The sequence below is a fragment of the Rhinolophus sinicus genome, linkage group LG01 (genome assembly GCF_036562045.2).
Source record: "Rhinolophus sinicus isolate RSC01 linkage group LG01, ASM3656204v1, whole genome shotgun sequence".
Classification (NCBI taxonomy): Eukaryota; Metazoa; Chordata; class Mammalia; order Chiroptera; family Rhinolophidae; genus Rhinolophus; species Rhinolophus sinicus.
In genome coordinates this window covers 67826923-67851476 of record NC_133751.1, presented here as the reverse complement: position 1 = coordinate 67851476, position 24554 = coordinate 67826923, and the positions used below count along the sequence as shown (strand labels likewise).

General features: G+C 39.2%; 1 protein-coding gene across 17 annotated transcripts in view; it reads right to left on the bottom strand.

Moving 5' to 3' along the window:
* ZBTB20 (zinc finger and BTB domain containing 20) overlaps positions 1-24554 on the bottom strand; it is a 779143-nt gene that overhangs the window by 199782 nt on the left and 554807 nt on the right. Inside the window, exon 7 of one of the 17 annotated variants that reach the window (XM_074331585.1) lies at positions 17717-17788. The exons of the other annotated variants lie outside the window; for them this stretch is intronic. The gene's annotated coding sequence lies outside the window, so the exon portion shown is untranslated. The remainder of the gene's footprint in view (positions 1-17716; positions 17789-24554) is intronic. 17 annotated transcript variants of the gene reach the window in all.

The window sequence follows — 24554 nt, the reverse complement described above, 5'->3', positions numbered from 1 at the left end:
GGCAGGCCTTTGTTTGGCATTGTATCCTTGATACACAGAAGAGTGTGTGGAAGACAGCAGGGATGCAGTAATACCTGCTGAATGACTAACAATGAATATCCTGGGTCTTTGAAGGAATACTCCAACTCTCTTTTCTTACCCTTTTCTTACATTAGGCCAGCAGTTCTTAACCTGGGGCAACTTTTTGCCCCCATCAGGGAACATTTGGCAACATCTTGAGACCTTTTTGGTTGTCAAGACTGGAGAAGTTGACACCGGGATCTAGTGGGCAGAGGCCAGGGATGCTGCTAACCATCCTGCAATGCACAGGACAGCCCCCCCACAACAAAGGTTTACCTGGCCCCCAAATCTCAACAAGGCCACGGTTATAAAACCCTGCTTCAGGTCCTTCGTTTCTATTGGGCTGTCCCTGGGAGTGTGGCCCTCCACATTTGTGGGAGGAAGTGCAGTCCTAGAGGAAGCAACCAGAGGAAGCGCTTTGCTTCATTCTCATTCCTTTCATGATCCAACAGAACTGCCCCCTTCTAAGGCATGCTAAGACACAGCCATTTTTGCCTTTGGCCCCCACTGGGTCAACATGCAGTTGTGGGCGAAACCGCCTGCAAGAGTCTGTCTCTGCAATGTCAGTGAATAATTTTCATAGCGTATTAGAACTTCCTTGAGCTTACCTAAGAATACTGGGGGTGCCAAAAAATGTAGGTACGTGGACATTTTGGTCAGTGTTACTCAAGCAGTAGTTCGCCGTAATCAGAAGTATCTGGACGTTGATGGTAACCACTTTGAGCACCTCTTGTAATTGCAGGAGTCAAACGTGACTTGTGTTCATCTTTTGTTATCGGTATACATTGAGTATTACAATTTTAATACAGATTTCCTATCTTAAAATGTGTATACATGTTTTTGGCACCCTCTGTATATCCTAATTTCAATAAAACCAGCTTGTTTAGAGACTAGGCATGTAACTGTAAGAAAAAGGAAGGTTCTCCCTTAATTCAAGCAGTTTATCCATGTCTGGTCTGGAGCTGCACACCAGTCTAGTTTTATTCATGATAAGGAACTTCAAGAGTTCCACTAACACCCAATATGGTGCCTGTAGAGAAACTGGGTTTATAGCGTTTCCTCTGCTCCCTTCTTTGCCCTGCATATTAAAATAGTAGTATCTGATTCCGGTGTCAGTGGGGGAACTTCCATGGTGCCAGAGGAGTGCACGCACCGATTTCCCCACTATGAAGGTTGCCCCAGTGGTCTTGGTATTGTGGCACGTGTCCCAGTTACCATAGAGGCTGCATACGCCATCACTGCAGTGCTATGATTGGTGAGGAAGACACATTTTGCAGAAGCTGTTTTGGTGGAATGAAGGTAAGACACAAGAAAGAAAGTGAGACGGCCAATACAGAGGCATAGCAAAGAGAAGGCCCTGATGATCACAGGGCCTAGAAATTCGGGAAAATCGAGATTATAACTACTACCATAAACCCAACAAACTTTCCATACAAGGGCTGTCTCTGTCAGGAAAATTTCAAGTACGAGGAGAAAGAACAGACGTAAGGTATTCAAAAATAAAAGAGTAAATAAATAAACCTACCACGGTATAGAGGTGACAAAAGTGGCACGGCAAGAAAACATTTTTAAATGATGCAAGGCAAGAAAAAAAAAGAATTAGGAAAAAAATAAACTTGAAAGTTCCATTTCTGGAGGATGGCTGACTTCCAGGGAGACTGGCCCTCCGGGAATAACCGATTGCCTCTATGTCCTTCCCCACAAGCAGAAAGACAAAGAATAAAGATGACATCCTTCTCACTTTTTAACAGGGATCTCCTCAACCATCCCAGTGGTTTCATGTTATAACAGAAGAATACGATGCACACCAGTGAAAGGAAACCTGACAAGAACTCAGAGAATACATAGATTAGGGAACATTGTCATCATGCCAACAGGCTCATCCTAGAGTTTCGTAAAATAACGAGAGCTTTTGAGTTCACTGACAGAGTGATCTCACATACACGCTTTTTCTCTGCATACGGATAACGGCATGTCTGCTAAATGTAAAGGGTCCAGGTATTAAACCATAGACATTTTTAAACAGAACGAAAAGCTGGAGATTGGATACAGGTTGGTGTAGGGAATGAGAGGGAGCGAATTTAAGAGAAAACCAGTCTAAGAAAATGTCATATGAGTGATTATAAGTTCCTTGATGTACAGGTCTAGATCTGGCAATGTTTCATTACACATACTTTCATCTAATATATTCCACTGCCCACTTGACATCCATTAATTTCCATAAAGTCTCCCAACTTTAATTATCACCAATATGTTAGTAAATTTCAAATCTTCATCTTGGGCCATTAGTTCTCTCCTGACCTCCAACCCTTTATATCAAATGACCTACTGGACAATTCCAATTGAGTTCCTCAATGTATCCAAAGCTGAATCATCTTTTTCAAAGTTTCTCTTCCTTCTTTGTTCCCTACGTGGGCAAATAGCGTCACCATTCACCGATCTGCCCAAGCCTCCTACCTGGGAATCACCTATTGATTTTCATCTCTCCTCAAATAATCACCAGATTTGTAATTCTAAATGTAATTTCTTTTAATAACCAAAGGAGATTTTTTGTGCATAGAAAGCAATATTCACAGTTAATTGGGGTTTCAACTATTATGTGTGTGTATCTATCTATACACACATATAATATTCTATTTATTAATCTAGTAATTTCTGTAAAAAAAAAGAAAGAAAAATCACTTTCAGGAAGGGTGAGGTTACGAGGTAGAAAATTTAGGATCTCAAACTATTTCAACTGTCAGGGGGTTGAAAGAATGAGAAGGTCTGATCTGGAAACACCTTCCACAATGATTCTACCAGAGTCACCAACGAACACACTGGATGTTTTTATAGTAACTAGAACAATGAGGGATACTAAGTCTACATCCTACAAAGGGAATGTTACAGCTCAGGTCCTCTATGCTCAAGTTCCACTCTTAATCTAATTCTTTGATAGTCCCTTTCCGCTTTATAGCATGATCCTGGTAAATAATATTTTGTTTTCTCCATCAACCAGGTTTCTTGATTCTAGTGCCCTTTGGCTTATTGATGTTTTTCACATTTCTATGTCTCTCATTCCCACTGTACCACATTAGCAGGGGCTTCCATTATCTGTCACTTGTAATATTGTAACAGTCCATTGTACTAAGTTCTCTTATGTTTCTGAGCTTTTGCACACGTCACTACTTGTGTCTAAAACACCCATATTCCCTGATAAACATTTACTAAATGAAAAAAAAAGTAAATGTTTTAGATGTTGCTGCTTTGGGTTCTGAACAGAAATAGTGGCCTATCTAATATTTGGGATTAGTCTGCATAAAGTGCTCCTACTTTCAAAAATTAATTTTGAAAAATCTGAAAATTTTGCCAAGGAGAATCATGGGGCCCATGCCACAATATTAAGTTTTGCATTTAATAGAAACACCTGCGAACTCAGGGAAAAAAGTACTCATTCTTTTTCTTAATTCATCCAGCAAATATTTACTGAAGATGCTTAATGCATCAGGCACTGTTCTGGACACTGGGGATTTCTTAGAGTACAAAACAGAAAAAAGAAACCAAAACCCCAAAACCAAAACCCTGCAATCATGAGGCTTATATTCCTCGGCCAGGGGAAATAAATATGTAAATTAAATATATATGACATCTGAAGGGAATGAAGAAAAGGAGGGGGTACATTTTTAAACATGGTGATTACGAAAAGCCTTACTTGGGAGTACAAGTTACAGAGACCTGAAGATGGTGAGCAAACAGGCCTTACCTGGGGAAAGCACTGCAGGCTGTGAGAAAAGCACGTGTGAAGGCCCTGAGGTGAGGAACGTATGTAGGTGAGGAAAGCAAGGCCGTTAATGGAACTTGAGACGAGTGAGTGAGAGGTCAAGTATGAAATGAGGACACAGAAGTAATAGGGAAAACTAAGGGTCTTTTCAAGCTCAGCAAAGGCTTCGGCTTTCCCTCTGCGTAGGTGGTGAGCCATTAGAGAGCTCTGAGCAGAGGAGTGACATGGTCTGACTTAAATTACATTACATATATTACAAAGAGTGACTCTGGCTACTGTTTTAACGTAGACTGTAAGGGATAAGGCTAGAAGCAGGGAAGATAATCCAGAGGCTATTGCAATAATCCAGGCAAGAGATAATAATAGCTTGATTCGGGGTAGTAGCGATGGTGAGAATGAGAAGTGGTTAGATTCTGGATGTATTTTGAAGGTAGAACTGTAGAATTTGTTGATAGGTTGGATTTGTGAGAAAAATAAATGGCTGGGAGATAAATTTTGTATTTGAGCAAGTCTAAGGATGGAGATACCGTTTGCCAAAGTGGGGAAGACTATATATTTGTTGGGTAAAATAAGAAATCCCATTCGGGAATGTTAAGTTGGTGATGCCCATTAGACTTACCACTGGAAATGTTGAGTCGGCAATCGACTATGTGAGTCTAGAATTCAGGGTAAAGGCGTGAATGAGAGATACAAGCTTCAACCATATGCTTGTGTGTGAACATGAAGGAGGTGAACAGAGATAAAGAAGAGAAGAGGTTCAAGAACTGAGTCCTAGGATGCTCTGGTGTTCACATGTTGGGGAAATGAGAATATGACAGCAAAGGAGACGGAGAAGAAATGATCTGTGAGGTAGGAAAAAAATCAAGGGAGTGTGGTGGACTGAAAGCCAAGTAAAGAAAGTGTTTTAATGGAGAAAAGCATAATGAGCCAGGTAAAACAATGCTGAGAGATCAGGGAAGATGAAGACTGAAAACTGGTTAATGGATTTAGCAACACGGAAGTCACTGGTGATGTCAGCGTGCGCAGTGTTACGACCCTGGTGGGTGCAGAGGTAATGAGAAGATTATAGAATAGGATGGAGAGTGTCTATAGTGATGATGACCATTTCTTGAGAAGTTTTATTATAATGGTAATGAAAGAAATGGGATAGTAGCTGGCAGGGAGCGTGGGGCCAGATGAGAGTATTATTTAGGGTAAGAGACATTACAACATGTTTGTATGCTGATAGGAAAGATAGATTTGGTAGATAGGAAAAATCGATCAAGTGAGAGAAAGAGGGAAGCTCTTTTAGGAGCTCTGTTTATGAGTATGTGAGAGGGGATGGGATCTAATGCACAGTGAGAGGTGGGCTGAGACAGGAGCACGCAGAGTTTTTCCATAGTAGTAGGAGAGAAAGCAGTCTGTGGGTATGGGTGCAGATGGGAGGGTAGGTGTGCTGGGGAGTGCATGTTTGTGAAAGATCTTTTTTGATTGCTTCTATTTTCTCAGTGAAGTAGGAAGAGGGTCATAAGTTGAGAGTAAGAATAGGGGAGGAGATGTTGGAAGTTTGGGAGAGGGAAAGATAGGAGATATTCTTGTAGAGATATGGGGAAGTGACTGGGCAGGGAAGCATAGTAACTACAGAGCAGCCAGCACTAAGAGCCTCTTTGAGTGGTCATCAGTTTAAAGGGAGGGTCATCAGTTTACTAGGTGTTTTCCACCAGCCACAATCAGCTGGCAGGTGTGCATGGAACAGACAGGGAGCTGCATACCATCACTAGAGTTGAGATCTGCCAGGAAAGGACAGCGAAGCAAGAGAAGATGGAAGGTGTTCAAGGTGTATGCAAGGACATGATTAAAATCATTTTCCATGGACTCCACACTCTATATGGCAGTGAGAATATAAGGGGCTACGTGTAGAACCAATGAATTAGAGGTCTCGGTGGGCTTCAGGAATTGCTGTACGGAGTGATTAGGCTGGGAAACTAGGCAGTGGTTGGAGAGTGGGACACTTGAAATTGGGATTATGGAGAAGTTGTAATTGTTAGTAATTAAAAGGTCAAAAGTATAACCCTGGGAGTGGGAAGCTAAGGTAGGGCAGTGGACAGATCACAAAAGAATCAAGGACTTGGCAGAGGCAAGGTATTGGAAGGATCATATATTTAGACACAGAAATGACCAAGAATTGTGATGAGGTAGAAATGAAAAGGGCATTAGTGCAGTAGTGGCTAAAATCTTTAAGAAATTAGGGGTAGCATCCTGGGGCTTAGTAGATAGCTGCCACGAGGTGGGTTTACGGGAACAGTGAGCTTTCCTACTCCCTCTCGACTTTTCCGCTCTTACTTTCCATCTTCCCAGTTTATATGACTGGCGTCAGCAAACCTATGACTTCCCAGTGTAGATAGCTATAAATCACCTGTGCTGTTGTTTTGTCTTTTCTATTCAAATTATCTCCAAGTCTTAAGAATTTCCACTTTCAAATATTTACTCTCCTTTCTCCCTATGTTGGGCTGTCCGTACTCTTACCAGGCACTCTCTTTTTTATCCCTCGGTTTAATGTTCTTCATGGCACTAATCACTATCCGAAATTACTTTGTTCATTTATGTGTCTGCTTTGTGTTCGAGGGAGGTTCTATTTTCCCCTCATTAGAATGTAAGTTCCACAAGGAAGAAAATCTTGTCTATTTTGTGCTCGAAACATAATACACTGTCAACAAATATTTCTAGAATGAATTCATGAATGGCCCCATCACAGGCTGATGAATCCACATTTTCTCAGTTTCACACACAGTTTACCATCCTACCTGTATCCCCTAACCATCCTGCTCAAACCGTCCACTTCACATGGTAAGGGCATGTCACTGCTTCCCCAAATTATTCTGTTAATTTCTATCCTGATGATTTCATATTTCTCCTCTGTTCTTAATGTCAGTTCCCCACAAATCAAGTCTTCAAGTCTCAGCTTCAGTCTCATCTCCTGGATGGCTTTTCCATGATAACTCTGAGGCCTGCTGATTTCCACCTTCTTAAAAATCCCACTATGCCTCATAACGTTAGCTGCTTTGTATTTTCTAATTGTTTAACGTGTGTTCATCTTAGGTTTTCACTTTGAACATAGGTTTGTTTTCAAGTCAGGGATGCCAACTAACATCTATGATACACTCCGTAATGACGTGCAGAATGACGCCATAATGGGTGCACGGATACATAACGGACAATGGATGCTCAGAAAAATACGACGGCTTCACGGAACAGGGTCACTGATTTTTGTCTTCCTCCACAATCTGAAAACCGTAACTCCTTTCGCACCTTTGATTCTGCTTTAGGCTTAACCTGACTATTCTTCCTGCTTCTTGTATCGTCTTCAGGACCATATCCTCTGTCCGCCACACAGAACTATGCACTCTTACACTGCCATTTCCGTAACTAAATCATGGCCTTTGCCACTACTCTTCCTGGAGTCTCTCGGCAATTGTAGTATTTCAGGACATAGCTGCCAAGATCATCTTTTTTCTTGCTTGATTCGATTCTTTCTTAAAAAGGAAAAAGTCCTTGCGATTGTTTTCCATCAAACTTTATGTATCCCCTTGGGATGTATTTCCCCTTGGCTCCATCCTTGACCTGGTTCTTCTCCGCTTTCTGTGTATTCAGTTCCTGCTTCTCATTCAATTTGCCCTTTGTCTCACTTGAGGGAATTGGCTTTCACAACTTCTTTCAAACCATTCTGTATACTTAGAATAATTTCTCAAATAATATAAAATTTATAATATTTATGAATAAATGACACAATGCCAAGATAGTCTGTCTCTTCTTTCAAATAACATCTGAAGATACACCTGCACCACTGAGTTCTATATTTAAGATATTGAATAAGTATCATTCATCCATCTGTTTTCATTCTGTCTTGCATTTTTCAGCACCTACTTAAGAGCTGTATTGTGAGGTCTTTGGGGCTGGGGACGGCTGGCGTAGTGCACAAACCGGCCTCTGCTCTGTATATTCCTGTTTCTTTGACAAATAATAAATAATAATAGCCCACTGTGCATTTTCACATTCCGCTCATAACTCCCTGGAAAAAGGAAAACTAATAACCAGGGATTATAATAGAAACACCGAAACAAAACTAACCTCTTACCAGGTTTTGCTACAGTAACATACATTTCTATAGACCTATATTCTACTAAATAATTACCTACTTAAGTCATTTGTAAATTGCTCCTTTGCCAACATTATGTATCATATCAAATGCCTACGTGGTTTATAGGACCGGGGAAAACAACTAGAATATTACAGCTACGTGGGGGATCAGAGCAAAAGCAGCAAAATAAGAGGTTTACTCTGCTGGGTGCACAGTTTGGAAGAATTAGTCTCACAAGCAGAACTACTTGACAGAATATATGCCTGCTCTCCAGCTCCCTCTCCTTCCCCCTCCCTCTTCCTTTGCCACTCTAGATCTCTTTTCAATAATGGAAGACTTGGTTTCTTTCTTTTCTTCTTTTTTTTTAAAATTCCAGGTGGGAAGTGTATCGTTTTGCGTGAAAAATCTGTTTTTCCTGTGACTATAACAAATGTTCTGATTGACGTTGCTCCATGAAAACGGCAGTGTCTAATGAAAGAGGAGGGGACTATAGCTCCATGGGTGGAACGCTTCCAGATTTATCTGCAGAGGAGCCACAGTTAAACCCCAGGTTTCAAATGAAGACCAAAATGTTACCACTGCCTTATCACTGTAGTGGCCACTAGATGGCAGGTCCAAAAATCTGGTGGGAGCCTCACAGGAGGGCAATTCTTATCTGGGAAGCAGAATCTTTTCGGGCCTTCAGTCCAGCACTGGTTTATCAGTCAGCCTCTGCTGTTTGCCAAAATATTGGGAGGATAAGACAATGTCCAGATCACTTCACAGGACTGCAGCGAGAAGGAAGCGCTTTGCTGTCTAGGTTTGTAGAGCCGTATCATACATACTCACACATCCAGATACGGCTAGACCATTAGACTTGTATCAACAGACATTCTCAGATGTGGTGTGTATAAATGTTCAGCTATATTTCATTATATAATACCTTGTTATAATCTAAGGGGTATGCAAAGTATTTTCTCCTTTGCCTTTATAGAAACACATGGAGAAAACTGTCACACAGGCAGGGATGAGGGCACACACGGCTGCATTATGTACCACTTAACAAAAATATATTTACTGGTACAGTTGACCCTCGAACAACAATGGTTTGAATCTCACAGGTTCACTTATACAGATTATTTTGAATAAAGAAATATATTTTCTTTTTCTTATGATTTTCTTAACATTTTTTCCTCTAGCTTACTTTATTGTAAGATTACAGTATATAACACATATAACATATCAAATATGTGTTAATCAACTGTTTGTGTATCGGTAAGGCTTCCAGTCCACACTAGCCTATTAGCATGGTCGGGCCTCCACATCCATGGATTCCTAACTGAACATCGAATATATTGTTTTCAGTGTTTCTGATCTGCAGTTGGTTGAGTTCATGGATCTGAAACCCGTGGATATGAGGGGGAAGACTGCAGTTAAGTTTTGGGGGAGTCAAAAGTTATATATGGATTTTTGACTATGTGGGAGATGGTATTCCCAATCCCAGCATTGTTCAATGGTCAACTGTAATTCCAATCTAGTATTTTATACCTATATATACAGAGGGTGCCAAAAAATGTACACACATTTTAAGAAAGGAAAACTGTATTAAAATTATAATACTCAATATATACTGATAACAAAAGATGAATACAAGTCACATTTGACTTCTGCAATTACAAGAGTTGCTCAAAGTGGTTACCATCAGCATAATTTTAATACAGTTTTTTCCTTTCTTAAGATGTGTATACATTTTTTGGCATCCTCTGTATAAATATCTATATATCTATCTACATGTATATGGTTGTCCCTCTGTGAGTGTGGAAGATTGGTTCAAGGACTCCCCTGCAGATAAAAAAATCCTTGGATGCTCAAATCCCTTATATAAAATGGCATAGAACAGTACAGCCAGCTCTTAGCATCTGCGGATTCAATTAACCGAGGATTGAAAACAGTATTTTCATCTGCAGTTGGGAATGTGAGGATGATAAATCTGTGGATGCTGAGGGGTGACTGTATCTATATTTCCTATACCAGAGATTGACTATATATTCATTCGTATTAATTGTTTTGGAAAAGAGAATATTTACATATAGGAGCTATATTCTTAAACTGAAAAAATAATTAAGCCCCACAATTGAAACTGATCTGAGTTAATTTAGAACAAATTCTTTGTTGTACCCTGTGTTATTTCCATTTTCTTGCACTGAGATGTGAGCGTGCTAGAGGTGGGTCTTATGAGACTATAAAAAAAAGTCATTCTTAGGCCAATTATTTTGAAGATAGATTACATCTCTCCGTTCATAAGTTTTTTTTTGATTACTAGATTATCCTGATATAAATGATTTGACTACGTGAACACTGAGTACTTTCCTTTATCTTTTAATTAAAGAACTGACCTTATGATTTTTATAAGTAAAGTATCACAAGTTTTGAGACAATTCATCATTCTCACGTAAGAAAACATGTTCTGAAGTCAAATTTATTTTTGTACAAAAGCTGTGACATGCATTTTGATATACATTTAAGCATCCATGCCAATTAAAATTTTATAACAATGAAAGCAACACAAACTCAATTATAGCCATACAACTCATCCATCACTCACCTTTTGTTCCCTCTTTCTGTTGAAATTTAGGTAAAAGAATAATAGTAAACATGTTGATTTCATCTATCCTTATTCTGTGTATTTGGACTGTTAAATGTCCACATGAGGTGTGAGAAGAAGAGGACATATACAGTGGTCTATAGAATAAAAACAAGATCTTTTTTTTATATAAAGAATAAATATGGACTATACTCATTACCACAGAAGAGATTTTTACATCAGCTCTCTTCCTTTAGTTTGACAGTAGAATTTAAAATATGATGACAGAAACAATTTGTGATGAAGCGCCATGGTTATTTCTACATAATTGTGGTGAATGAAATTGAACTCCCTCCTCTCCCGCCACCCCTCAAATGTTAAAACTTGTGCCTCCCTCACAGAAAGAGAACTGGAATGGAAGCTGAGGCCCTGGTGTTATCCTGGTTTTGACAATGCCTCCCTGGGTATGATCCAGCTATAATCTAAGGGTATACAAAGTATTTTCTCATCTGCCGGCGGGCATGGCCTCATCCAAGTCCCCTCCCTCATCTCTGAAACGAGGGCTTATAAGGAGAAAGTCTGTGATCGCTCTCTGCTTTAACATTCGAAATCCAGTGAAGTAAACTGCTGTGCATTGTAGGATTTTTTTTTTCTCTCTCTGAAATAAACTAATTCTCTCAGATGAGAGACCAATGTTGTTAAGGAGCTTATACTGAGAGTTAACAGGTCCCATCCGACATTGTGGACCCTATGCATGGAGATGAAGCTGGAATTGATTCTTCTTGCAGTCCCCTTCTCCCTTTCCCATCCTGCATCACTTTTGCAGGGACGCTCCCACTGTCTGTAAGTCTAAATCCTACCCCAAGGCCCTCCCTGGCCCCTAGGTAGTCACAGGCTAATTATTCAAAAAACCCTTTACTTTTCCTCTTGGGCACATTACTAAACTCCATTTCCCCGCCCTCCCTGCAGATGGCTACAGCCTTGTGAATAAATTCTGGCCAGTGGGATGTCGGCAAAAGTGACACATGCTGTTCCAAGCTTAGTCCATGAAAAGTTGCTGTGCAGTTATTGCTCTCTCTCGACCAGTGGGCTGGCTGGATGTCACACTCAAGGTGACCTTAGAAGTTACGTGCTAAAGATGACAGAGCCTCTGCCAACCTGGATTCCTGAGCAGTCTTTACATGAGCAAAAGATAAACTTGTATTGTACTAAGCCTCTGAGATTTGGAGGTTTATGTATTATAGGAACTAATATTATTAGGTCGTTGCAAAAGTAATTGAGGTTTAAAAGGTTAAACATAAATGTAAAAAAATAAATACCTTAATTAAAAGCCCCCTAAACCAGAGATTGGCTCTCCCTCCAAGACACTTCATTTATGTCTCTTTAACCATATTTTCACCTTATAATGAATTCTTTACCGATATGTAAGAACTTCCGGGACTGTATGTGTTTCATTCATTTTTTTTTCATCCTCCACAGAAATCTAGCTAGTTGAATGAATGCTGAATAGAACATACCTACTTTGAAACTTATTGAAGGTTGTAAAAGCAGTAGTGATTAAAAAAAAAAAAAATCCTAGTTTTTATCTTGTCCTACTTAGGTAAAAGGTGGGGATGATCAGGTGTGTGTATGTGTGTGTGCGCGTGTAAATCATATTGTGACAACCACAGCCTCTTACACATTTTGTGTACTGCCTGCCTAATAACCATGCTCTTAAAATAAAGTGCAAATTCAATATTTTGAAAAATTAAAATAATACCAAAGGGAGGGATAAGTGAAGAGATAAATTGAGAAATATGAGAACTAAGGGATTTTTAAGAAAAATATCTTGAGTTACAAGGGACTTCCACCACCACTGCCACTTATGAAATACGACTATAAACTATCATCTCAAACAGATCACTGCATTTGAGGTGCTTTGCTCTCAGCGTCAGTCTCGACCTCTTACAAACCAAATTCCTTGGACATTTTCTGTTTTATTTTTAGTTGGCCTCACCACAGCCCCTCTGCCACACTTGGTTTCCTCAATACTGGCTTGATCTTCCCATTCTCTCTCTCAGACAGTCCCCTCTCAGCCTTTCTTTAGCTCCTCTTTCTTGTCCACTCTTTAAGTGCTGGAATTTACGAGTATCCCTCCCTGGGCTGTTTTCCTCACACGGTCTCCTGGAGTCACATCTCATCCAGCCTCATGGCTCCACCTACCACTTCCTCACAAATAACTCCCGAATCTCTATCTCCAGCCCCGAACTTTCTTTGGAGCTTGTCTCTAGTCTCTTGGACATTGTATGAAAATTGACACATCTTGCAGCCAACTTATAGACAAATGGTCCCAAATCAAAGCCATGAGTTGTTCTTTCTTGGCAAACTTCTTCCTGCTCCTGTGTTCCTTCTCTTGGTAGATGGCATCAAACCAGACACATTAAATTCTCCTTATCCTTCTCCGCTGTCCTTTATCTAAATTAGCTAATTAAATTCTAAATTCTATCCTGGTTTTTCAGTTCTTTTGAAATTTTTAGCCTATGTTTGAGGACTAGAGCCCCGAAAGCACATTAACAATTCTACTTCTTTTAATTTGTATGTCAGAGACCTACTGCTAGGAATTTCTTCACAAAAACATATAAAAAAGGGAAGAAGAACAGAATGACAAAAGGAAGATTTTCATACGCTTCCGTCATACCTGATTACACCGTAAACCAGCAGAGCACTCCGTGAGCAGCTCTGAGGGTGAACATTCTCACATCCTGTTTCTCACAACTGGGATTATTCTGAAACACAATTGAATCAGTGGAAAGGAAGGATTTTTGCAGAGGTGACAGCAGCTTTGCTCACCACTGTTCCTTCAGTAACCTTTGCAAAAGGAAAGTTAAAAAAATGTCTCCAGTGTCTAAAGGTACAGAAATTCTATAGGCCTGAGGTTTTCATTCACTCCTGGGTATAACGCTAAGGGTTCTCATTTATTTTAAGTGTTATACTTTCCATCGACATTCAAAATGAGACTTCCCCCTCATTTAATCACTTGCTTTGGTTTCTTGGTCCTGAAACTCATTCTTTAACGTTTTCTACAGTTCTTCGCCATTACTAATAACTTCCTATAGCAACTGTGGTCCTTATTCTTTCCCTGGTGATGTATTTATCATCTATTACCCAAACTTCCTCTTTGCTTCCTCCCTTTGCATCACCAGCTCTAACATCTTAAATTTTCATTTGACATACTGCTTACCTAAATTATTTCATGTGTGTTCCCATCCATGGAAATTCATTTTTGTGTGACATAAATCCCTACCCTATTCTATTTCACAGTAATAAAACTTTATACTGAATTGCCGAAGAGATAGGTAACCAACCACGCAGTTTAAATTAAGTGCAAGATACACATGTTTGAATATTCTGCTCTCTTTCTGAGATGTGTAGACACAGGTCTTGCTTGTGTCTGCGTATTCTGTCATCTTACTCAAACTGTTGGCGGTAAATCATGTAGGAACAGTTTTCTCACTGAGATGCAAAAGTAACTTCCGCTATGCAACAAAACAAAACGGAACAAAACACAGTAATGAACTAGTATGTGCATGTTAAAAAGTCTCTTAATAAATGCGCTTACAGTCAGGTTCAATCTATGAAAGCAGCAGCTCCAGGACTTGCGCACATGCCGGTGAGAGTACAGCTCACGCCGACCGGCATCCTCATTGACTGCTGTCCCTCGCACCTTCCATGGCTTCCGGTCCCTGTCCACGCTAACCTTTGCGAGTCGTGGTAGTCATGGTAAATATCCTGTTTATTGGATTTTATTAGCATTTTAAATTTTGACATTTGGAAAAGCACAATCCTCCTCTTTTTCATCCTGTCATCTTTAATGTATAAGTGTCCAGGCTCTTTTCAATTTTAAGTTTCTCTGTCTTAGTTTCAGAAGACTCTCATGCTGAAAAGTCACAATTATTTTGCTACTGTGTGGCCAGAAAATATCAATTCCATATAACAAAATTTTAGTCAGAGGCATCATTCATACAATAGAAGCATCAACGTTTCCTTCTGTCACAGTTATTTGACTTTTTTTTTTTTTTTTCGTGAAATTAGTTTGGGTCTGAATCACCCATTTAATTATGTGGGTTTTCCACCATTTCTAGTGATATGATAGTTACAATGCTAGATGTTTACGGAGCACTATAAAGTTTTCAAAGTGTGGCCAATACACAGTTTTTATTTGATTCTCAATGTACTTTGTGGCATATGCAATAAGCTATTCCCCCATTACATAGATAAGGACACAAAGGAACAAAGATTTCTGCTGGATCACACACAGTACGCAGCATGGCCAGAACAAACTCTTAGTCCAGTGCGCTTTCCACTACATCCCATTATTATTAATGTTTCTTTACCATTATACATACTTATTAATGCTTTTCAGATGTCCAGCATCATGTCCTCCTCTGAAAGGCACAAATAGCATTCCTGTCATATTCTACTTGCTCTTTAATAGACTGTACCCACCCTTGCGGTTCCCCACACCCCTCATAGACTGTAGCTACTCCCGGACAATGTTTCATGCGTGTTTGTACCTCTAGCCTCCCGTGAGCTCTTACTACGTGTCTGCGGAGTGATTGCTATAAATGTTCATCTTCGCTTAGTTGTAAACTGTCTTCAACCCACGACTTTTAAGAATATGTTATAAATGTTAGTATATCTGAGTGGAAGACATGTCATCCATGTCACAAGGAGGAGACTAGAAAAATCAGGAGAGTGAATGGTTTATCTGAGAGTATCTTGTTTGTCACTGATAGAGATAGGAAAAACAGACAACAAACAAACAAAAAAACAACCCAGGATCTTCATGCTCAGGCTACATCTGTACCACCATAGTCATACGTACTGGGACCAAGCAGACTGTTGGGAGGCTGTGGAAGCAGCATGAACAGTTATTCCCGCATTGCTTGTGCAGGCTACAATTGTTTAAAATAACTGCGGCAAGCTGGACATTTTGTTCCCTTCCAATTTATCTATGTTCCTGTAGCCATGTCTCCACTTCTAAGCACTAATCACTTCTCTAGGTGAGCTTAAGTACCTAATTATTAAGAGCCCTCCAAATTTCTAGTGCCATCTTCAATATAGTTAGTGCCCTTTCTGTCCCATTTGCCCCCTGTGCTTGGTACTGAATCAGTATCGCAAATATCCCTAATGAAGAAACATGATACAGGGTTAAATGTACAAATTAAGCAATTCCTTTAGTTTTCTTTTTTTTTTTTAATCTTTGAATCCCCACCCTCCATTTGCTTAAAATATATCCCACTGTGAAACTAGAAAAACAATGCTACTATGACAATTCTAAGAGAAATACTGAAACCTCGGCCATTTTCCAGAGATTCTAGTCACCTGTAAATGTCTGCATATAGCATCAGATACCCTAGGCTTCCAGGGGATGGGAGGACAATACATTAGCAGATTTAATATTAATCTCTAGAATCCTAGATTTATTTCCTGTCCAGGTTAAATGCGCTTTTGATTATTATGGCAAAAAATAATACAAAAAATCGATTACAACCATTAACGGAGGCTTAAAATATTAACATCCATAGCTTTAACTCAGTATCTATAATTGAATGCAAGAAAAAATACAAAACAAAACCCCTAAGCTAATGCAATGTTAGGTTGAGCTTCTAATTGCACAAAAGTCATGAAATTTAAAATGAAGGTTTCTAGTGCCACTCTCTGTCAGTTCTACAACATTCCTCACCTGATTTTCTGTAATATATATTTAATTTAATTGTGTCTGTGGTAGAGTTCCTGGGGAGGAATATAAGGCACAACAGATTAGGATTCAACTTGTAATATGTCTGCTTAGAGTTTTATATAATCAACAATACTGGAAAAGCACATTTATTTTTAAAAAACAATGCCTCTTTTGAGTGATTATCGTATTCCTGTTTAGGTATTTGTCTCTTTCCTCTATAGGTCCTTTAACCTTTACTTCTGATTACAAACTAACCATCTTCTGCAGAAGGAAAGAGAATCTATCTAAAAACAAATGAACAAAACAAACAACCTGTGGGCTGTAGTACATGTGTTCTTTCAACATATGACAAAATGTATTCATGTGGGACGACTAATAAAGGGCGTAGCAGCTCAGAATATTTAGGTTTATGGGTTGATCTAGTAGAACAAGCAAAGGTTCCAGAGATGAGGGGATAGGGATTCAAATCGTTTTAATGCTACTTACTAGCCAAGGTGACTTTGAGCAAATATCTTAACCTCTCTGAGTCTTATTATCAGAGTAATAATACCTATTTCATAGGGTTGTTATGAAGATTAATGAAGTAATATATGTAACATAGGTTTTGCAAAGCTCTTTTGGAGTTTATAGCACCATTATCAACTATTACCATTAAAGAATGAATAACCATAATTTAACCATCATTTGGCTGTCCAAAGGTATTTCTGAAACACAAAACAATGATGATTTAAATTTATTTTATTGAAAAACACAGAGGTTTCCCCCCCCCCATAATCGTTTCCTTAGGTTAGGTACGCATCTATGGCTTATTACTGAGAACCCAGGCGTGTTCCATACATGAGGCATCGAGGTATAACAGCTGACTCTGAAAGCAGGTGAGTGAAATGAATTCTTGGATATTGATTGGCTGCCATGCCCAACATTTTCTTTAAATTTTACGAAACATTTGTATCTAAATAGAGACTACGCTTGACAAATTCTAGTCCAGCATACAATTTAGAGAGAAAGTTATAAACCATAAATATAAGGGCTTAAAGCTAAAGTGCCACCTCAGCCATAACAATAATAAAAACTCCTAAGTGCATTCTGGCAGGAATAAATAAAAGCGGCAAAGCCTGTTGTGGACTGTGCGGAGCCCAGGAAGGTAACCAAGTGAGTAAACAGCTAAGGCAGGATTATCCTCATTTGGGAGGAATCCATTCCAGGCAGGAATTAAAGGGGAAAGGGTAGGGGAGGGAGAATGGAGTGTGTATGTGTGTGTGGGAGGCTTTTGCATCTGAAAGCAGCTAAGTTACGTTGTGGAATGAAAAGGAAATTTGTTTCTCCATGTTAGCACTAATCTTATTTGAGGTCTAGCAGACTGGTACACAAAAGATACATGTGTTCCGCCTACTTGGGCTTTCTCCTCTGGCAGTGAGGTGCGCAGGCAGGGTTCAGGTGAATCAGACCCTTTCTGAAGAACACAGCCAAAGTCATTTTCAAAAGTATAAATACCTTCAACAGACTGATAACTTGCTGCACGGTTGCTGGCACAGTCTCCGACAGGGTTTGGTCCCAGGAGCACCACTGTGCAACAAAGGTGGAGAGATCGATGGTGAAGCCATGAGTCTCAACTGATAACAATGACTGAAACCAAAAAATCTCACACGTGTATAGGACCCAGAAAACCATAAAAAACAAATCATTTCTGAGTCCTATTGGCTCTCCGCATGCTAAATCAATGGAGTAGATGAGATTTCGTACAGAGAGAGTACTTGGACCAACGACGACAGCGCCCCTTACCATCTCCGACTTCCCTGATGGGGACCAAATTGCCCACTTCTTGATACTTCATTTTCTTAACAACAATTAATACTTTAGCTAATATAAACTCTATTAGAAAATGGGCTTTTTCCAGACTAAACCTACCTGTCTACACCCAAGGGCTTATATTCCTCAAGCTTTTTAACATCAGTATATATTTATAATAATATAGTAGTTTACACTTTTAAGACCAAGAAAGAAGTTACAGTTTCAATGGCCATAAATACCAAAATGGAAGCAATCAATATTTTCTGAGACAGAAAAGAGCTCTCTTTATAGAATAGCTTAACTCAAAAACTTTTCAAATTTTTTCCTTACAGATTTTCATACAAAAATTACCTTTGAGAGTAAGCACGCAAAATCTCAAGAAATAGGTAAATGTTAGTTTAAAGATGTCTCTCCCCTCACCAGGAAACCTCAGAACTAAACGACAAACAAATCAGAGGTAATTCATTTATTAATTCACTCAGCAGCTATTCATTGAGCACCTACTATGTTTGTCACCAGGGAAAGGAGTGAACAAGAGGGTTCAGATTTCTGCTCATAGAAAATGCGCAACACGACTTCCTGTTATAGGGAAAGAGTATTCACAGCCAGGCTTAGTGGATTTGGTCATAGAGATAAAGGAAGTTCAAAACAGTGATCATTCAAGTTTCATTTCATTAAAGACTTTTTGAAATAACAGTTTATTTATATCATCTCTTTATTTACAAATTATTTACCTTCTTGCTCAAATGCTGAAAATGGCCAAGGAGAGCCATTTTTGAAATAACAAAAATGAATCAACAAGAAACACAATAATTTGCAAAGGGGGGAGAAATCTATTTTGTAAAAAGGCACATCACCTAAGGCCAAAAAAATTACGTGAAGTGTTCTTAAAAACCAAGTTTTTGAATATGTAGGGTAACTCCCAGCTATGTCAAAAACTAACTGTGACTCATTCATTTGGTCTGTATTTACTTAGCGTCTAGAACACGGAGGATAGTATCTCTCTTAGGAACCAATTTTACTCCATTAATAAATTTACAAGAATGACTGCCTATTTCATGTGGTGATCATGAAGAAAGCCTGTCAGGAAACTGAAATGAAATGGCTCATGAAGTTGATGCATATATTAAAATATAAGAATTCTGCTCACACCTCCTCCTTCTCCTTGGGATGTCATTAGCCATGAGCCTTCCTGTATATGAAGGTGGGAAAACCTGCTTTGGATATTGATGCTCCAGGCTAGGCTAGTCCAAAAGGCACACGACTCTGTTGTTACTGGATGCATCTGGATGCCTCAGAAGCACAGCTTAGGGCCTTTTGTGTATAACCAAAAGGGCTGCTCGTGTCTTTAGGGTGTTCAGAATAAAAACCACTTATTCTCTTTTCAGGATAACCTGGAAACTGTCCTTCTTGGGACTTTCTGGCTCCCACATACACTCCCATTTGTACACCTCTTGCTAGTTTGCACAACACTCGCATGTGCATTGCGGCATCTGGTCAGAAGGCAGCGGGGATGAGGGTTAAGATCATTGGCTTGGGCACCAGACACCGGGGTGTTTAACAAAGCCACTCACGAGATGTGTGCCATTATGCAAGCCCCTTGATCACTTTAAGCCTCGATTTTCTTATTTGTAAGTTGGGGGTAATAATCCCTACCTTGCAGTGAGGTAGAGGGTAGCCATGGGGCAGTTAAAAGGTTATCACTGAGAATCCATAGCGGGGACACCACGGGCTTCTCAATAGTCTGCTTCCCTTTATCAGGCTGAAGGAAGGGGGTCTTCACCGTTACTTAAAATGACATAATCCAAGCCCCTGATGAAAGGAATAATCTCTTCAAATCTTAGATCTGAACCATCCTCATAAAATGGTTCTTTAACTGATGGCCACAAGAGGCCTTTCCATATACTCCCAAGAGACAGTGCTTTTTGGGGAGCAAGACATAAATTTAATTCTAGGTCTTCTTTAAGCCCGAAACTACGTGCTCTGAAGCAACCCACACACTGCCATCAGATACTATCAGGTGGGCAGAAATTGAGCCAGAAGGAAGTTTTCTTACATAATTGCTGTCCCTGTGGGATCTTCAGAGAGTAAGTTAAAATTTTCTAATGAAGAATTTTCGAGATCCATAAGTACAGGGAAAATCTTGATGGCCTCTCTCCCTTACCAATTCATTGATGATTCTCAACCATGGGGCTGGCACAACTAGAGTGAAATAGCACATTCTGCACAGTGGAGAGAGGTGGGTGTGGATGTTTTTGGAGCCAGTCAGTCTCTGGCAGCTGAACTGAGTCACACTTGTGCTTTGTTGCCCACTTACATCTTCAAAAAGCAGCCTGGGTGGGGATGCTCATCAGATGTGTTCATTTAAGGACAAACCCACTTGAATATTATGACAACATTTGGCAAACTTCCTCTCCTGAATGGCAAGGCTGGCCCACTGCCGCTGAGCACGACTGCTTGTCCAGGAAACATAGGTCCTTTGATGTTCTTCACACGACAGACCTTCCAACTAAATACCCTGTAGAAGGGTCCTGCGTGCTTTACCTGCCCTCAAACATTATCCAGCTTCTGGCCTGGAGAGCCAGGTTTTGGATGTGCAGTGAATCCTTTCACAACATACGACTATTTTTTTTAAAATCATGAATGGAGAATCTACATGTTTCATTGAGATCTAGTGGCCACATGCTTCACCAAGAAGTCAGCAAACATTCACTGAAGAAGTTCTATGTGGAGAATTCTGGACCATACTTAAGGAAATGCTCCCTACTGCCTTAAGATGTTTATAATCTTGTTGGGAGGGAGAGAACAACAAAACCCATACAAGGCAAAACTGCTTAACGTGTACAGCTCAACACAAAGAGAGTACACACAGAGACTATGAAGGTTCTAGTGTAATAAATAGGATACAAAAAGAATGCGGAAAGGAGGGATGGGTGTACATTTCCCGAAGTGAAAGAGAAGAGCACCACAGAGTGAAGAGACAGCATAAACGAGAGCATGGGGCTGGGAAAAGGCAAGTTGACAGACTTGGCCGGGGTCCAGGAAGCAGGGCAACCAAGAGCAGGCGGGTCCCTGCAGGTGTGTGGAGCTCTGTGCAGAACCAACTCACCTGGCTCATGAAGTTTGCCAAGATGCTAAACCAAAGCCTTGTTCATTCTACTTTAGGGGAAACAGAAATTGATGGGGACCTTGGTGTTGCAGAAGAAAAAGAGGCCAGAGGAGCTTTAGAGCCAGATGAGGAATTTGGATTTTAATCTATAGGTGGAAGAGAAGCAGTGTAGGATCCTACGCCAAGAAATGAGATGAGGAAAATGATGGATAAGAGCAATTATTTCAGATGCTTAAAAGGACTGTTTTATGAAAGCAGCCCGAAGGAAGGGTGGCCTATTTCCAGTGCTTCAGACAGGAGATAAGGGCCATCCTTTCCAAGACCCACTGTGAGATCCTGAAAATAAAGAGAAGAAAGGGGCCAACTGAAAGATATTGTTGGGGGAGAACTGGCAGAATTTAGTGACTGACTAAATGGAAGTAAAGGTCAAAAGAAGCGGCTTTTAAAATGACCCTAGTGATGGTGCCTGAGGAAAGGGTCCCACGGGTTGTCAATGGGGGAAAATGGATGTGGCTGCAGTGGAAGACGCTTTGGGGCAGGGCTTGGACATCCGAAAGATTAGGAGTGTGAGTGTGTGTGTGTGTGTGTGTGTGTGTGTGGACTACAGACATGCAGATTTAGGAGCAATGCCTCCATTTTCCTCATGGCACAGAAGAGCTTACAATTTTCATTCAATTACTCAATTCTTTATTAACCGGGTATTTATTAAGTGCCTACTATGTGTAAGGCTTACAATAAGGATACAGAAATGTTCCATCACTGAATGGAAAATGGTTTAAACTTTATTGCAACATTATTTAAAGGGTGCATTTTCATTTTTTTATATTAATTTTACATTGTTTGTAATTCTCAGACCAGTGATCGCAGTGCTTTCATCAGTGATAAATGCGCCATCTAGACACAATTTATAATCAAGTAATTTTTCTTAGTGTACTTGGATATCTTTTTTGTTCTCAAATAACATTTATGCATTTAAATGAAGCCAGTGAATAAGCTGGCTTTGGGTTACAGCAGGTTTTAATTTTTACTAAGATCAGTCCTGACCGAGAACTATCTGGTTCTCTGGAAGGGATACATGTGTATGTGCATCTTCTGTGCTTCACTCAGATGTTTTGATGGCCATGGCATTGGAACTACCTTCAATTCTATTGCGGATTCCTGCTTGTTCGGGGGTGGGAAGAAAAAGGGAAATTCACACTTATTTTGTACAAAGCATTGTGCAGGAATCCAATGGCTCTGGTTTCTATCATCCTCAGTTCAGATATGATGAAAACCTGTGGAGAGTCGACCTGCCGTACTGATCTCTTACGTCATCTTACTTCTCTCATGCATCTGATATGCAAGAAACTGAAGAGGCTTAGGAGATCAGTAAATATCAAAATTGAGTTCACTGACAAGTGCACCAAAAGGAAAGCAAGTTTTAAAATCATGGCTGAATCATTTTTTAAACATTAATATAAAGCAAAAGGAATACAAAAAAATGGATGTGGAAATCTCATTTTCTCATATTTGTTAAGACCTAAAAACCAACTTTGAAGAAAACTAGTCATGGATAAGACAACTTCCTCACAGTGGTTAAAGAAAAAAGTACACAAAGAAATAAACATAGCAAGCCTCTGAACATAGCAAGGTATTACTCTATTTACTTCTGACCTTTGGCTACTGAGAAAATATGTAGGATGACAATTCTATAGCTACTCGATATAATGGAAGATGCTCCTCTTATTCAAGGAAACAAAATTCTTTTATGAAATGTCACTAAATATCTGTCCAACCAAAGAGCATTTTCTGTGTTTATTTCAGATAGTCTTGTTCACCAGTCCTTATAACTGTAAGTGAGACCTTGTCTTAAGTAGGTCGTCTTTAAGATGGATTCAGTGTTAATTTTGTAGTACATGACCTAGTAGAGTGAGACGATTATTTACAACAATTCTTTAAAGCCCTATAGTTCTACTTCCTTTACTAACATTTTATCAAATTAATGTCAAAGTCCTGTTAATGTCCAATGTATATCCTCATTGTTAATTTTCTTCACCATGGTACTGTTACTGGTACCACAATGGCTTCTCATGTCTTAAATCTACGCAGTACTATCCATTCGCTACTATAGCATCATTTTCTTTTTGTAAACAGAAATTTGGCTTTCACACAGCAATTTCCACCAAACTATAAAAGTGCTAATGATGCTCAATTTAGGGTATAAGCAATTTACTACTGTCCTCCTTTGAACATTTTTTTCTGTTTTCATTTCTCTAATCACCATCGTAAGAATATTCTTTCCTAGAAAGCTGTGGGTAGGGCTGATTTCCTAATGGGTTACAAGTTGACTTTTTTTTTTCTTCTTTTTCCTTGTTAACTGATGATGATATTAGACTTTTGGTGAACCTATCAGTTAAGAAGTATACCTTTCATCTGACATTTTTCTCACAGAAGTGACTGACCTCAACCACACCATTTCTACTATTTTGCTTTTATCACTGTGCTTCCTCAATTTTCTTTCCATAAAATATTGCTTCTACTTTTATGTAACTATATTTTCTTTATTATATTTCCCCCCACTATTACACTTGATCCTAATTTCTTTATGCAATTGAAATATTTCCCAAATATGTGTTGGTTCAGTTGTATTTACATCAAGGATTCCATAATTTGGTTGATGACTAGCATAGAGCCTATGCATTTATCAAAATGATTCACATTTGCTGTAAAAAGACTGAAGTCCAAATTTCAACTTGATCATGTACAGTTTTCTGTAAGCAGGAAGGTGGACAAGACTTCCATTCTTCAACACTATTTCTTCTTCACTTATGGAGGAAGCCTTGAAGACCATAGGTGGGTTATTTAGCTTTCTAATTTTTTATGTTTGGTTATCTTTAAGGACTTTCAATCAACCTTTGAGAAAAAAATGATAATTTCTTATTTTCAGGCCCCATTTTTTATCTCTTTATTTTCTTCCACTTGCATATTTATTCTCTCTTTTTAAAGGTCATATTTTATGAGTTATCTTTTGAACATACAGAGTCTAAGATACATTTTTTAAAAGAGGATCTAGAGTAGAAGATGCCTGAGTATCTGAAACAAAGAGAGTTTGTAGACTCACAAGGATTAAAAATTATATTTTTTTGTCTTTCTAATTTTGAATATTAGACATGCTTTTATTTATTACTATGTCCTTCTCTAAGTGGTATGGGAAATTTTCCAAAAAATTCCTGTTTGCCACGACAGAGATTCAGTTTGAGTTATAATATTTATTGAGAATCTACTATGCCTAAGACATTATACTGAGAACTTTTCTTTCATTTAAAGAATTCATACCTAGTGGAGGGGTTAGACAAATTACTGGTGATAATGCAAATTAAGCACTAAGTTTCATAAAAGAAGCACCAAAAAGTGTGTTGAGGTGGCGGGTCTGTGGGAGAAATCAATGTCATT